The sequence below is a fragment of the Ranitomeya variabilis genome, chromosome 2, assembly GCF_051348905.1.
Source record: "Ranitomeya variabilis isolate aRanVar5 chromosome 2, aRanVar5.hap1, whole genome shotgun sequence".
Classification (NCBI taxonomy): domain Eukaryota; kingdom Metazoa; phylum Chordata; class Amphibia; order Anura; family Dendrobatidae; genus Ranitomeya; species Ranitomeya variabilis.
This window is the reverse complement of record NC_135233.1, coordinates 988,258,607-988,271,772: the sequence shown is the minus strand read 5'-3', so window position 1 is coordinate 988,271,772 and position 13,166 is coordinate 988,258,607. Positions and strand designations below refer to the sequence as shown.

Genomic DNA, 13,166 nt, shown 5'->3' with positions numbered 1-13,166 from the left:
GATGTTGGGTGTAATAATACGCCCACGTCGGACTCCCTCCCTTAGATGTGGGCTCCGGCGCTGATCCCACATCTTTCCCGGGACACGTCAGCTGTTTTGGACTCTAACAGCCGCGGGTGGAATCGTGATTGGTGCCCAGTGGTCAGGCGCTCATAGCAGGTGAGCATTTCTGATACACACAGGCGATCTGATCATTGCCTGCATGTAGCAGAGCCGATCGGGTTATGGCAGCTTCTAGTCTCCCATGGACACTATTGAGGCATGCAAAAATTAATTAAAAAAAAGTTTTTAAAAATATAAAAAAATAAAAGTTCAAATCACCCCCCTTTTCGCCCCATTCAAAATATAAAAAACAAACAAAAACCTACACATATTTGGTATCGCCGCGTTCAGAATCGCCTGATCTATCAAGAAAAAAAACGATTAACCTGATACGTAAACAGCGTAACGAGAAAAAAAATTCAAAATGCCAGAATTACTTTTTTTGGTCGTCGCTACATTGCAGTAAAATGGCCATATTGACGGAACAATAAAAAAGTTATGGCTCTGGGAAGAAGGGGAGTGTAAAATGGAAACACAATAACGGAAAATGGCCCGGGGGATAATGGGTTAAAGTTCCCTGCCCCCAGTATTAGATGAATGGCACCACTCCAGCAACACAATAAACACTGGAGTGGTGCTTTAAAGGGGTTGTCCGGTCTTAAAGGGAACCTGTCATGTTAAAAAAAAAAAACACAGGAAAGACAGCTGTGATGACTGGAGTCTCCTTTTGCAGACATTGTTATTCAGTATCGGTGCACCCCTATGTTTGTTGGCGTTGGCCATAAATTTGGTGCAAAAAATGAGAATGTTGTAAAAACAGCAGTTTTATGTGAGGTAAACGGTGAGAGAGCTGGAGAACAGGTCACAGATTAGGGAAGGCCGCCATATCACGGCTCGGGTGTGCGGCTCTTCTGGGACAGAAGTGACAGGAGCCCTCGGTGACCACCAGGAGAGCCGCAGGTCAGTGCTGGGAAGGGACTCGAAACAATGTCACTTGTGTGTTGTTTGTTTGTTTATATAAAGTTTCTTTAAAAAAAAAAAAAAAAAAAAAAAAAACCCGGACGCGCGGCCGTCCCACAATGCACCTGGAGAGCTGTACCCGGAAGTAGCGTTACAGGAAGCACGTGGTGGCTGAGGAGGAGGCAGAGCAGGCTCTAGGAGCACCATGGCGAAGCGCACCACAGCGCTGCTGGCGCTCATATACAATCACCTCCTGCAGCATGGATTGTTAGAGACGGCCAGGAAGCTGCAGCAGGAGAGCGGAGAGGTGAGGGAGCCATGTGCTGGCTGCTGCACTCGTCTGTGTTTGCCCCCAGTGTATACTGGACATGTCATATTATGCACAGCCCTGTGTGGAGCCAGGCTGGGGGAGGGGGTGTAGACTTTGGTTACAGAGACCAGACCTGGTGCTTTAAAGGGCCACTGTCACCCCCTCCAGCCGTTTTAAACTAAAAGAGCCACCTTGTGCAGCAGTAATGCTGCATTCTAACAAGGTGGCTCTTTTAGTTTTAGGTTCAAGTATACCCCCCCAAAAAAGCGATTTGATACTTAGCCATAATTGGTGTCTCTAGCCACGTAGGCTGGTCCTCCCTCCCCAGCTCGAAACGCTCCTCTGCCATCACTCACATCTTCTTGGTCTTTCTGCGCCGCCCTCTCAGCGCTGTTTACGTTTTCAAACCGGCGCCTGCGCTGTGTAGTACTGTTCTGCGCAGGCGCAGTAAGCTCTGGCCGTCTGCCGTCCAAGCCAGGCTTGCACACTGCGCCTGCGTAGAACAGTTAGAGCAATTACAACTGCAAGTCCCTGTGGATAAGTCTCTGAGCTTTCCATATCTTGACACTAGGATTTTTGCCCATTCATCAAGGCAAAACTGCTCCAGCTCCTTCAAGTTAATCGTTTCCTCTGGTGAACAGCAATCTTCACGTTTGATCACAGATTCTCAGGTCTGGGCTTTTACTAGCCAACTCCAGAACGTTTACACGCTTCCCCTTAAACCACTCGAGCGTTTCTTTAGCAGTATACTTTGGGTCATAGTCTTGTTGGAAGGTGAACCTCCATCCCAGTCTCAAATCACTGACAGACTGAAACAGGTTTTGCTCAAGAATATCCCTGTATTTCGCACCATCCATCTTCCCCTCGATTTGGGCCATTTTTCTTGTCCCTGCTGCTGAATAACATCCCCACAGCATGATGCTGTCACCACCATGTTTCACTGTGGGAATGGTGTTCTTGGGGTGATGAGCTGTGTTGGTTTGGCGCCAGACATAACGTTACCTCATTGGCCAAAAAGTTACATTTTGGTCCCATATGCTTGGGGAGTCTCCCACATGTCTTTTGGTAAACTCAAAACAAGCTTTACAGTTTTTGTGTTGTAATACAGGATTTTTTTCTGTCCACTCTTCCATAAAGACCACCTCTATGGAGTGTACGGCTTATTGTTGTCATATGGACAGATACTTTAGTCTTTGCTTGGGAACTCTGCAGCTCCTTCAGTGTTACCTTTGGTCTCTGTGCTGCCTCTCTGATTAAAGGGAACCTGTCACCCCCAAAATTGAAGGTGAGCTAAGCCCACCAGCATCAGGGTCTTATCTACAGCATTCTGTAATGCTGTAGATAAGCCCCCGATGTATCCTGAGGGTATGTGCACACGTTGCGGATTTTGCTACAGATCTGCAGCGGTTTTGATGCTGCAGATTCGCAGCTGTTTTCCCTGAGTTTACAGTACCATGTAAAGCTATGGAAAACAAAATCAGCAGTGCACATGCTGCGGGAAAAAACTCATGGAAACGTAGCGTTGTTTATTCCGCAGCATGTCAATTCTTTGTGCGGATTCCGCAGCGGTTTACACCTGCTCCTCTATAGGAATCTGCAGGTGTAAAACCGCAGGTGGAATCCGCACAAAACCGCATTAAATCCGCAGGTAAAACAAAGTGCTTTTTACCTGTAGATTTCTCAAAACAGGTGCAGAAAAATCCGCAGAGGTTCCATCTACGTGTGCACATACCCTGAAAGATGAGAAAAGGAGGTTAGATTTTACTCACCCAGAGACGGACCCGCTGCGTTCCGGTCCGATGGGCGTCCGGTCCGGGGCCTCCCATCTTCTTACGATGACGTCCTCTTCTTGTCTTCACGCTGCGGCTCCGGCGCAGGCGTACTTTGTCTGCCCTGTTGAGGGCAGAGCAAAGTACTGCAGTGCGCAGGTGACGGGAAAGGTCAGAGAGGCCCAGCGTCTGCGCACTGCAGTACTTTGCTCTGCCCTCAACAGGGCAGACAAAGTACGCCTGCGCCGGAGCCGCAGCTTGAAGACAAGAAGAGGACGTCATCCTATGAAGATGGGGGGCGCAGGATCGGACCTCCCCCCCGCCCCCCAGGTGAGTATAATCTAACATCTTTTTCTCATCTTTCAGGATACATCGGGGGCTTATCTACAGCATTACAGAATGCATTCCAGAATGCTTTAGATAAGCCCCTGATGCTGGTTGACATAGCTCATCTTCGATTTTGGGGGTCACAGGTTCCCTTTAATGCCCTTCTTGCTTGGGCTGACTGTTTTGGTTGTTGGCCCTCTCTTGGCAGGTTTGTTGTGGTACCATGTTCTTTCCATTTGATGGGGATATTTTTTTATAACCCAACCCTGACTTGTACCTCTCGACAACTTTGCTCCTGACTTGTGTGAAGATCTCCTTGGTCTTCATGGTGTTTGGTTAGTGGTGCCACTTGATAATGGTTTTGCAGCCTCTGTGGCTTTTTGTCTATTTTTCTCACTTCACTTCACCAACTTGGTGCTGATGCATCACACACAAATCTGATTACAAAAATATTTAAACACAGGTTGTAATGTAACACAATAGGTAAAAAGCCGAGGGGGTGAATACTTTCGGAAGTCGCTGTATGTTCACACGCAATTGACAATGAAAAAAATACATTGCTGGAAATTCAGCGGTGAATGAACTGCAAATATTACATGTTCGGTGATTTGCTGCTGATTCCCGCATTTCATTACTAAGGGTGAAAATCTGCATTGATGGCATGCATAAAGGTAAATATGACACAAAAACATGGTAAATAGAATAATCTAAAGTATAATCAATAAATATGCCATGTTATCAATAATAGGAATATAACGCCTATCACCAACTACTACATAGATAACGAAAAAAGGATGATCAAAAGGCCATATGTGAATTAAATATATATAAAGTTTATTTATGAAACATCATAAAAGCATATATCCATGGTGTATACATAGAGGGACAAAAAACCCATAGCATACTATCACCCATACTACGCACAACCACAGGATATGTATGGCGACAGGAATAATAACAGGAATAAATATAGAAAATACCCTAAAAAGAAGTGACCAATAATGTATAATTATAATTGCAAACTGCCCAAGATAATGCCCATAGAGAGGCCTCACAAATATTCATGTAAACAGTATCTGCAGTACAGGCCTACTATGCCATATTGCTACTATCCCGGATACTAGCAGTTATCCCCACAGTTGATGTCACACTCAGCTAGGAAGTCTCATATTAATTGGCAAGTGCCTGAATAATTACCTGCTCCAAGCTATGTGGGGGATGTCGCCAATACCTGCGGTAGCGCGTGCGCCCCGACGCGCGTTTCGGACTCCTTTATCAAGGGGCCGTACCATGTACTGCAGATACTGTTTACATGAATATTTGTGAGGCCTCTCTATGGGCATTATCTTGGGCAGTTTGCAATTATAATTATACATTATTGGTCACTTCTTTTTAGGGTATTTTCTATATTTATTCCTGTTATTATTCCTGTCGCCATACATATCCTGTGGTTGTGCGTAGTATGGGTGATAGTATGCTATGGGTTTTTTGTCCCTCTATGTATTGTAAGATTGTACTTACTTGCGGGTTGGGGAATACTCGCTTGGCAGCGATAAAACACTAAGCAATACGTTTTCCTTCTAAAGACTCAACTGGGTTTATTACCCCATAAACCCCAGTGGCAGAAAACACAAAACAACAATCTTCATATCAGGCAAATCAAAGTAACAATGTTCACAGTGTGATTCTGTTCCATCAGGACAGTGACCACATGCTGTTGGTCGAGTCCAATATCCAGGCTCGCTCTGGAGCCAAACACAGTCTGGTATTACCTGCTTGTCCGTGCTGCAGGCTTTCCAATGCAGTTCCACACGGGACCTGTTTCTGGCTCTGCGGATCCCTGTCCTCACCTCGTGCTGTTCAGGGATCCAGTCCTCCTTCCGGGACCTCCCAACACCCAGGTTACTCGGGATCACACAGATGGCCTGTCCGGGTACTATTCAGGATGTCCATCCCCGGCTGGGACCGTCCAATACCCAGGCCAACAGTAGCAAAGTCCCACCACGTGCTCTTCAGGGCTAGCACGCCCAACACCGAGGTTTCTCTCAGGACCTTGCACCTGTACCATTCAGGTCTACACACTCAGACCTACAGGAACCAAACACTCTCACAGCCATGTGCCAAACACACCTCCATTATGTAGGTGTAGCCACACCCAGGTACCTGTCACATGGCTAGTCAGGTGAGTGTGACATCACCACAGGTCCTTCAAGATAAAACCATCTTAGGTGTTGAAACATGCCTCTTTGGGTGGGTTTGTAGGTGACTGAACCCACCCATCTCTCCAGTCACCTGGAAGCCTTCCCAATGTAAACAAAGGCCTCAGCAGTAGATCTGCTTGAGCAAAACATACCCAGGCTTTCATCACAGGGCCACCCACCTCTGCGATACATACCGTCCATCAATCACATGACCAGTTGCTGTTTCAACACAATTATGTCTCCAAGTGCATCTTGAAGTGCACCTACAGCGCCCCCTGGCTGTAACATTGGTCACTGCACCACAGTATACACCATGGATATATGCTTTTATGATGTTTCATAAATAAACTTTATATATATTTAATTCACATATGGCCTTTTGATCATCCTTTTCTCCTACGTATCATTGGGGGACACAGGACGAATGGGTGTTATGCTGCTGCCACCAGGAGGACACTAAGTTAAACACACACAAAAGATTAACTCCTCCCCTGCAGTATACACCCACAGGCTGGACAATCCAGAGCCAGTTCTTACTTAGTGTCTCAGGAGGCACTTGGGTCCTCTGGACCCCACCAATTTTCGTTTTTTTTTTTAATGAAGAGAAGGGAGCGACAGGCAAATTTTTAGCTCTGATCTCTCCCGCACCAGCAACGGGCAAGTACACGGAGCGTTCCTCCTGTATCCTTTCCCGCGACGATGGATGCCAGCCCTGGCTCACTTCTCAGTGTGGCGACGGTTCCTAAGCGTTCCGTTCTCCCTCCATCTCTCTCAGGCGACCATGGGGACTAATCATCCACCTAAGTCTCCTGGAGCCAGGGCACAGCCGGACAGTATGACATGGCGTCCGTGCAGCCGCCCTCTGAATCACCACTGAATAGAGCGGATGACACAAGGCGGCAGAAGCTCTCCACCCTCTCCCTATCAAGGTGAAGGTGGATGGAGCATCGGTCCCATCGCACAAGGTAAGTGCAATGGGCCGACGATCTGACAGGAGGAGGCGGCCGAGCTGTGGGGAGTTTGACCCGAACCGTGGTACGGCAGCGGTCCGACGACCCGCACGGGCGAACGGAGGGGCGCCCACCCCCTTATTTAATGCGGCGCTGCAGCCGCACGGCTTAGCAGCTTTCTCTTTCTATGGGAGCACGGCGGGCAATGGCGCTCTGTTTGGTGCGGTGGCACAGACGCCACAGTTCACCGGCCCGGGCCGGACTACAGCGCCCGTCTACATACTAGCAGAGCAGGGAATTCACCGCCCGCCCACGACACGCCCCCTCCCTGGGCGCTTCTCGCTCCCGAGAAGCGCTTTTCTCACATCTCGGCGGCCATCTTGGACCAGGAAGTGCGCTGGCGGCTCTGCAGCTCCGCAGCGCACAGGACTTCAGGATCTCCCTGCCAGGCCACCGCAGAACTCTTGGTGAGACACACTCGGCACGTTTGTCTCCCCCTCCTGTCAGTACGCTCACTTTATCACAGAAATGTCACAGTCTAAGCAAAAACGGACTGGAAAGACCCACTCTGTTATTTTTGCTGTGTGCACCTCCTGCAAAATAGCTCTGCCCCGAGGTCACACTGTCCCGCTGTGCACTGCCTGCGAAATGTCTGCGGCACAGGATACTCCGGCCTCTGTTCCGGAATGTAGTGAGCCTAGTACCCCCGCATGGGCGTCCTGCTCGATCTGTGGCATCCTTGGAATGGACGATACAGTTCCTCCGTGAGCCGTCCCTTACCCAGGGCACTTCCACGGATGATGTAACGCGGTCTAAGAACCCCTCTCGGCCTAGAGGTCGTACCGTTTCCAGAAGCCCTCGCTCATCTAGAAAGAGGTTCAGGGTGATATCTCCAGTCCGTGATCAGCCCTCCGGCTCAGAGAGCGAGGTCTCTCGTCACTCATCCCCTACTCATAGCAGGGTATCCTTTCCGGACGACGCATCCAGCACGTCCTGCTCCCCAGAGTATCGTCACGACCAGGAGACTCTAGATTCTCTCATAGAATCCGTAAGTCAGACGCTACAATTAGAGGAGGAAACCCGTCCAAGGCGGTTCATCCCGTGTCATTCGGACGAACCACAGGGACTCATAGATTTTTTCCTACGCATCCTCAATTCAAGGACATTGTCGATCTCCATAGAGTCCGTCCGGATAAGCGCTTCTCAGGTCAGAAGGCTATGCAATCGAAGTATCCGTTTGCTCAGGACCTTGCTAAGGAGTGGTCTCAGTCACCCTCCGTGGACCCGCCAGTGTCGCGGCTAGTCACCAAGGCGGTTCTATCCTCCTCCGAGGGCGCGTCCATCAAGCATCCCACGGACAGGCAGATTGATCAGATGGCTCGCTCGGTCTTTGAAGCTTCCTCGGCTTCTCTCTTCCTTTCTTTTGCCGCCACATGGGTTGCAAAAGCCATGACCCATTGGGCCGATTCTTTAGCCTCTACAGCGCTGCACGCCGATTTACCCCCCGAGGTTTCACACCTGGCCACTCAGATTGCCAGAGCGGGGGACTTTGTAGTTTCCGCATCCTTAGACGCGGCCAACTGTGCCTCACACGGTCCGCAGATCCCTTTGGTTCAGGGACTGGAAAGCGGACTTAGGATCCAAAAAATCTCTCACGGCCCTTCCATACCAGGGCGAACGCCTTTTTGGGACAAACTAGATAAAATAATCGCAGATTCCACAGGGGGAAAGAGCAAATTCCTTCCCCAGCAACGAACCTTTCGCCCCTTTCTCAACCAACAGGGCCGAGGCCGTTATTTCCGTTTCGGCTCCAATTGGTCCAACCCTTCCTCCGCGCCACCCGGCGCCGGGAGAGGTCAGCGTAAGGACAGAACCTCCCAGCCATCTTACAAACCTTCCCTCTCTTGGAGAGGCAGACCCAGACAACAGGGACCCAGGGGGCACAGACCTAACAGGTCTCCACCTCAATGACTCTTGGCAAACACCAAAGGACACCGACAGAGTTGGCGACCGCCTACTCTTCTTTCGGGACGCGTGGCTCTCGGTAGTTCCCGACCGATGGGTCCGCGAACTGGTATCCTTCGGTTACAAGATCGAGTTTGTCTCTCTTCCCCCATCTCGTTTCTTCCAGTCCCCTCCTCCCAGAGCAGGGTCCGTCAGTATTTTCAGGCCATAAGATCGCTATGGGAAGACGGGGTCATCATCCCGGTACCTCAGAACGAGAGGTACCAAGGTTTCTATTCCAATTTTTTCATTGTACCAAAGAAGGACGGCTCAGTACGTCCAATATTGGACTTCAAGCTCCTCAACAAGTACGTCCGCGTACGTCAATTCCGTCTGGAGTCCCTCCGCTCGGTAATTGCCTCTCTGGAAGAGGGCCAGTTTCTTGCATCTCTAGATGTTCAAGACGCTTACCTGCACATTCCCATTCTACCGTCTCATTAGCGCTTCCTCCGCTTCGCGGTCCAGGGGCACCATTTTTAGTTTGTCGCACTACCCTTCGGGCTGGCCACCGCTCCTCGGGTGTTCATCAAGGTCATGGCAGCTGCTGTGGCCATTCTACATGCTCGAGGCATAGTGGTGTTGCCCTACTTGGACGACATTCTCGTAAAAGGCCCCTCTTTCCGGTCCTGTTCAGAAGCGGTAGACGTCACTATAGATACCTTTTTGCGCCTGGGCTGGAAAATCAATTTCAAAAAATCTTCCCCAGTCCCGGCCCAAACCATATCCTACCTGGGAATGATCTTAGACTCCTCTCAGGGTCTAGTACTTTTGCCTCCGGAAAAGGTATCCACTCTACAGAGAGAAGTCCGGAAGCTTACTCAACCTCGCTCTCTCTCCCTACGCTTCTCCATGAGGGTACTCGGCAGGATGGTGGCGGCAATGGAGGCAGTGCCCTTTGCGGTTTTTCACCTCCGTCCTTTACAACACGCCATTCTGGCAGTATGGGACAGGAATCCCGCCTCGCTCGACCGCCGTCTCCTTCTCTCTCGCCCAGTCAGACAGTCCCTCAGGTGGTGGACCAAGAGGTCCTCCCTGACTCGGGGGAAGTCTTTCCTTCCGGTGCACTGGCTGGTTGTCAACTGACGCCAGTCTCTTCGGCTGGGGTGCAGTGTTCCAGCGCCACTCGACGCAGGGTCGCTGGTCTCCGCAGGAGTCCCAGCTGCCCTTCTATATCCTAGAGGTTCGGGCAATCAGACTGGCTCTCCATCATTTTCAGCCGTTCCTCTCCGGCCGTGCGGTCAGAGTCCAGTCCGACAACGCCATTGCGGTAGCCTACATCAACCGCCAAGGGGGCACTCGCAGCAAGGCGGCCATGGTCGAGGTGACGCTAATTCTCCGCTGGGCCGAGTCACATCATTCCATACTTTCAGCAGTTTTCATCCCAGGCGTGGAAAACTGGGAAGCGGACTTTCTCAGTCGCCACAGCCTCAATCCCGGAGAGTGGTCTCTCCATCCCGCAATCTTTCGCCAGATATGCTCTCGATGGGGGACCCCGGACCTAATGGCATCTCGTCTCAATTGCCAGGTTCCCGTCTTCATGGCCAGGTCTCACGACCCCTCAGCCTTCGGAGCCGACGCTCTCGTCCTCTCATGGCAGGGTTTTTTTCAGACTCCCATATATCTTTCCCCCAATTCCTCTTCTGACAAAGGTGATCAGGAAGATCAAGGCAGAACGGATCCCAGTAATTCTCATCGCTCCGGACTGGCCGCGCAGGACATGGTATGCTGAGATGGTTCAACTGGTCTCGGACCTACCTTGGAGGCTGCCGAGTCGCGCAGACCTCCTGTCTCAAGGGCCCATTTACCACCCGAACTCAGAGGCCCTGTGTTTAACGGTGCGGCCGTTGAGTCCTGGGTACTGAGGCAGAAGGGGTTGCCCCAGACGGTGATATCTACCATGCTCCGCGCACGCAAGCCTTCTTCTATGCGCATCTACCACCGCGCCTGGAAGACATACTTCGCCTGGTGCAGGAAGCGGGGACGTTTCCCCCTCCGTTTTTTCTATCCCTCACATTTTGGAATTCCTCCAATCAGGCGTAGACTTGGGTCTTGCTCTCAGCTCTCTTTAGGGCCAAATTTCTGCTCTCTCGGTTCTTTTTCAGAGAGAGATTGCAAACAAATTGCAGGTCAGGACCTTCATCCAGGCTGTTTCTCATATGGTCCCGCCTTACAGGATGCCCTTGGAACCATGGGACCTGAACCTAGTTCTCTGTGCTCTTCAAGAGCCCCCCTTTGTGCCCTTGCATGAAGTGTCTTTGCTGTTCCTGTCTTGGAAGATTGCCTTCCTCGTGGCTGTCACGTCTATCAGACGTGTCTCGGAGCTGGCAGCTCTGTCGTGCCGACCTCCTTTCCTCGTGTTCCACCAGGACAAGGTGGTTCTGCGGACATGTCCGACTTTTCTTCCGAAGGTCGTTTCCTCCTTCCATCTTAACGAGGAAATTGTTCTTCCCTCACTGTGTCCTGCTCCTTCCCACCGCACGGAAAGGGCGCTCCACACTCTGGACTTAGTGAGGGGTCTCAGACGTTACGTCTCCAGGACTGCGTCTCTCCGTAAGTCAGACGCCTTGTTCGTTCTTCCGGAGGGGCCATGGAAGGGACTACCCGCTTCCAAGGCCTCCATTGCCAAGTGGATTCGTTCCGCCATCCAAGAGTCCTACTGTGTCAAGGGTCACGCCGCACCTCCGGGTATCAAGGCTCATTCTACCCGGTCAGTTGGCGTGTCCTGGGCCATCCGGCACCAGGCATCGGCAGCACAGGTCTGCAAGGCTGCTACATGGTCCAGTCTACATACGTTCACGAAACACTACCATGTGCACTTTCAGGCTTCGGCAGACGCTTCCGTCGGTTGGCGAATCCTACAAGCGGCTGTGTCTCAGCTGTAGTTTGTAGGCTCGCACAGCATTTATAACTTCTGGTGACCCACCCAGGGACTGCTTTGGGACGTCCCATTCGTCCTGTGTCCCCCAATGATACGTAGGAGAAAAGGAGATTTTTGTGTACTCACCGTAAAATCTTTTTCTCCGAGTCATCATTGGGGGACACAGCACCCTCCCTGTTAGCCTAGTTGGCTCAATTGTTCTTTTCAGTCTGTGTTTTGACTATGACATGTTTTCGGTTTGTTAACTGGTTTACTCCTACTGCTTTGTTACCGAACTGGCTCTGGATTGTCCAGCCTGTGGGTGTATACTGCAGGGGAGGAGTTAATCTTTTGTGTGTGTTTAACTTAGTGTCCTCCTGGTGGCAGCAGCATAACACCCATTCGTCCTGTGTCCCCCAATGATGACTCGGAGAAAAAGATTTTACGGTGAGTACACAAAAATCTCCTTTTTTCGTTATCTATATTGATGGCATGCACCAGATTTAGGGCACGTTCCTTTGTACATCACACCACAATGAATGTTGTTACATTGCGATCTGATCGTTGCCCGATCGCAGCACACAAGTTATAAGAATTCCTGCAGATTCCACATTTAACTGTTGGGTCACAACACATCCACATTCACTTATCTCCATGCAATGTAGCTTCCGGCCATAAGACGAGGTGATAAGCGTCAATTGTTTGAGAAATACCTTACTTATCTTTCTCTCTACAGCATTTTAATTCACACAAGAATACACTTGAAAAGATGTTCAAGCACTGGAATAAGTAAGTCCTCATCCTACTCCGTAAATATGAGGGGTCCAAAGACCACAACATAATATAGTGCTGGCACTGTACACTTGCAAGGATGTGAGTACCATGGAGGTCAGACCAGAATGGCTCTATCCCTTACTGGATGGGTGAGCCCCTCTTATTCATCATGCTGACAATCTACTCTAAACTTATGGGGGGAGGGCAGCAGTCAGACCCCACCGATCAGCAAGTTACCACCTATTCTACAGGCAACTGATGGCTTCTAAAGATGGGATGGGTCTGTACCACGTGCATTTCTCCATAGCGGAAATGAAGCTGCCTTTATAGTAATGAGTGGGAGACGGACTCTTGTGTGGTAAGGGGGGGGGGGGGGGGGGTAACGACATGTGACAGATTATTATGAGGCTGTGAACCACAATACAATTTATTTGTTTTCTTATTCCCAGGAAAGACAAAAAGAAAAGAGAAAAGAATGATAATCAGGTAAGAAAACCTGCCAGCAGGAACCCATCAGTGCCGAAGCCTCTGGCGACAAGGGTGATGGTAAGAAGGGGACAAATATTTTGTGGGAATCATTGTTGAATGTGATAGATTAGCGTCAACTTATTGACCTTAAAGCATCACTCTGGAGTTTATTTTTTTACTTCTCCCCCGGAGTGGTATCACTAATGCCGGTTTCCTGCCCGTAGTAAAATACTGTGCCGCTCTTACCCTGCACCACCCTGATCCTGTGCCGCTATCTTGCGACCACAGCTCCTGACTGACCAGAAGTCAGAGGTAACTGTCACAAGCTCTGTGTAAGTCTGTGAGAGCTGCGTTCTGGCCTCGTTCTGCCTCTCATAGACTTAAATTGAGGAGTGACTTCCGATCTGCCCAGAGCGATTTGGCAGGTCACAAACCGCAGAACAGGACTAGAGCGGTGCCGAGAACAGGAGAAGACGGCGGCTGGTAAGGATTCTGCTATAGACA

General features: G+C 50.2%; 1 protein-coding gene across 2 annotated transcripts in view; it reads left to right on the top strand.

Annotated features, from left to right (window-relative positions):
• Positions 1-1,117: 1,117 nt before the first annotated feature.
• LOC143808379 (uncharacterized) overlaps positions 1,118-13,166 on the top strand; it is a 54,191-nt gene continuing 42,142 nt past the window's right edge. Inside the window, exons 1-3 of one of the 2 annotated variants that reach the window (XM_077290950.1) lie at positions 1,118-1,309; positions 12,157-12,209; positions 12,644-12,680. The gene's annotated coding sequence lies outside the window, so the exon portion shown is untranslated. The remainder of the gene's footprint in view (positions 1,310-12,156; positions 12,210-12,643; positions 12,681-13,166) is intronic. The other variant, XM_077290951.1, reaches the window with a different exon arrangement.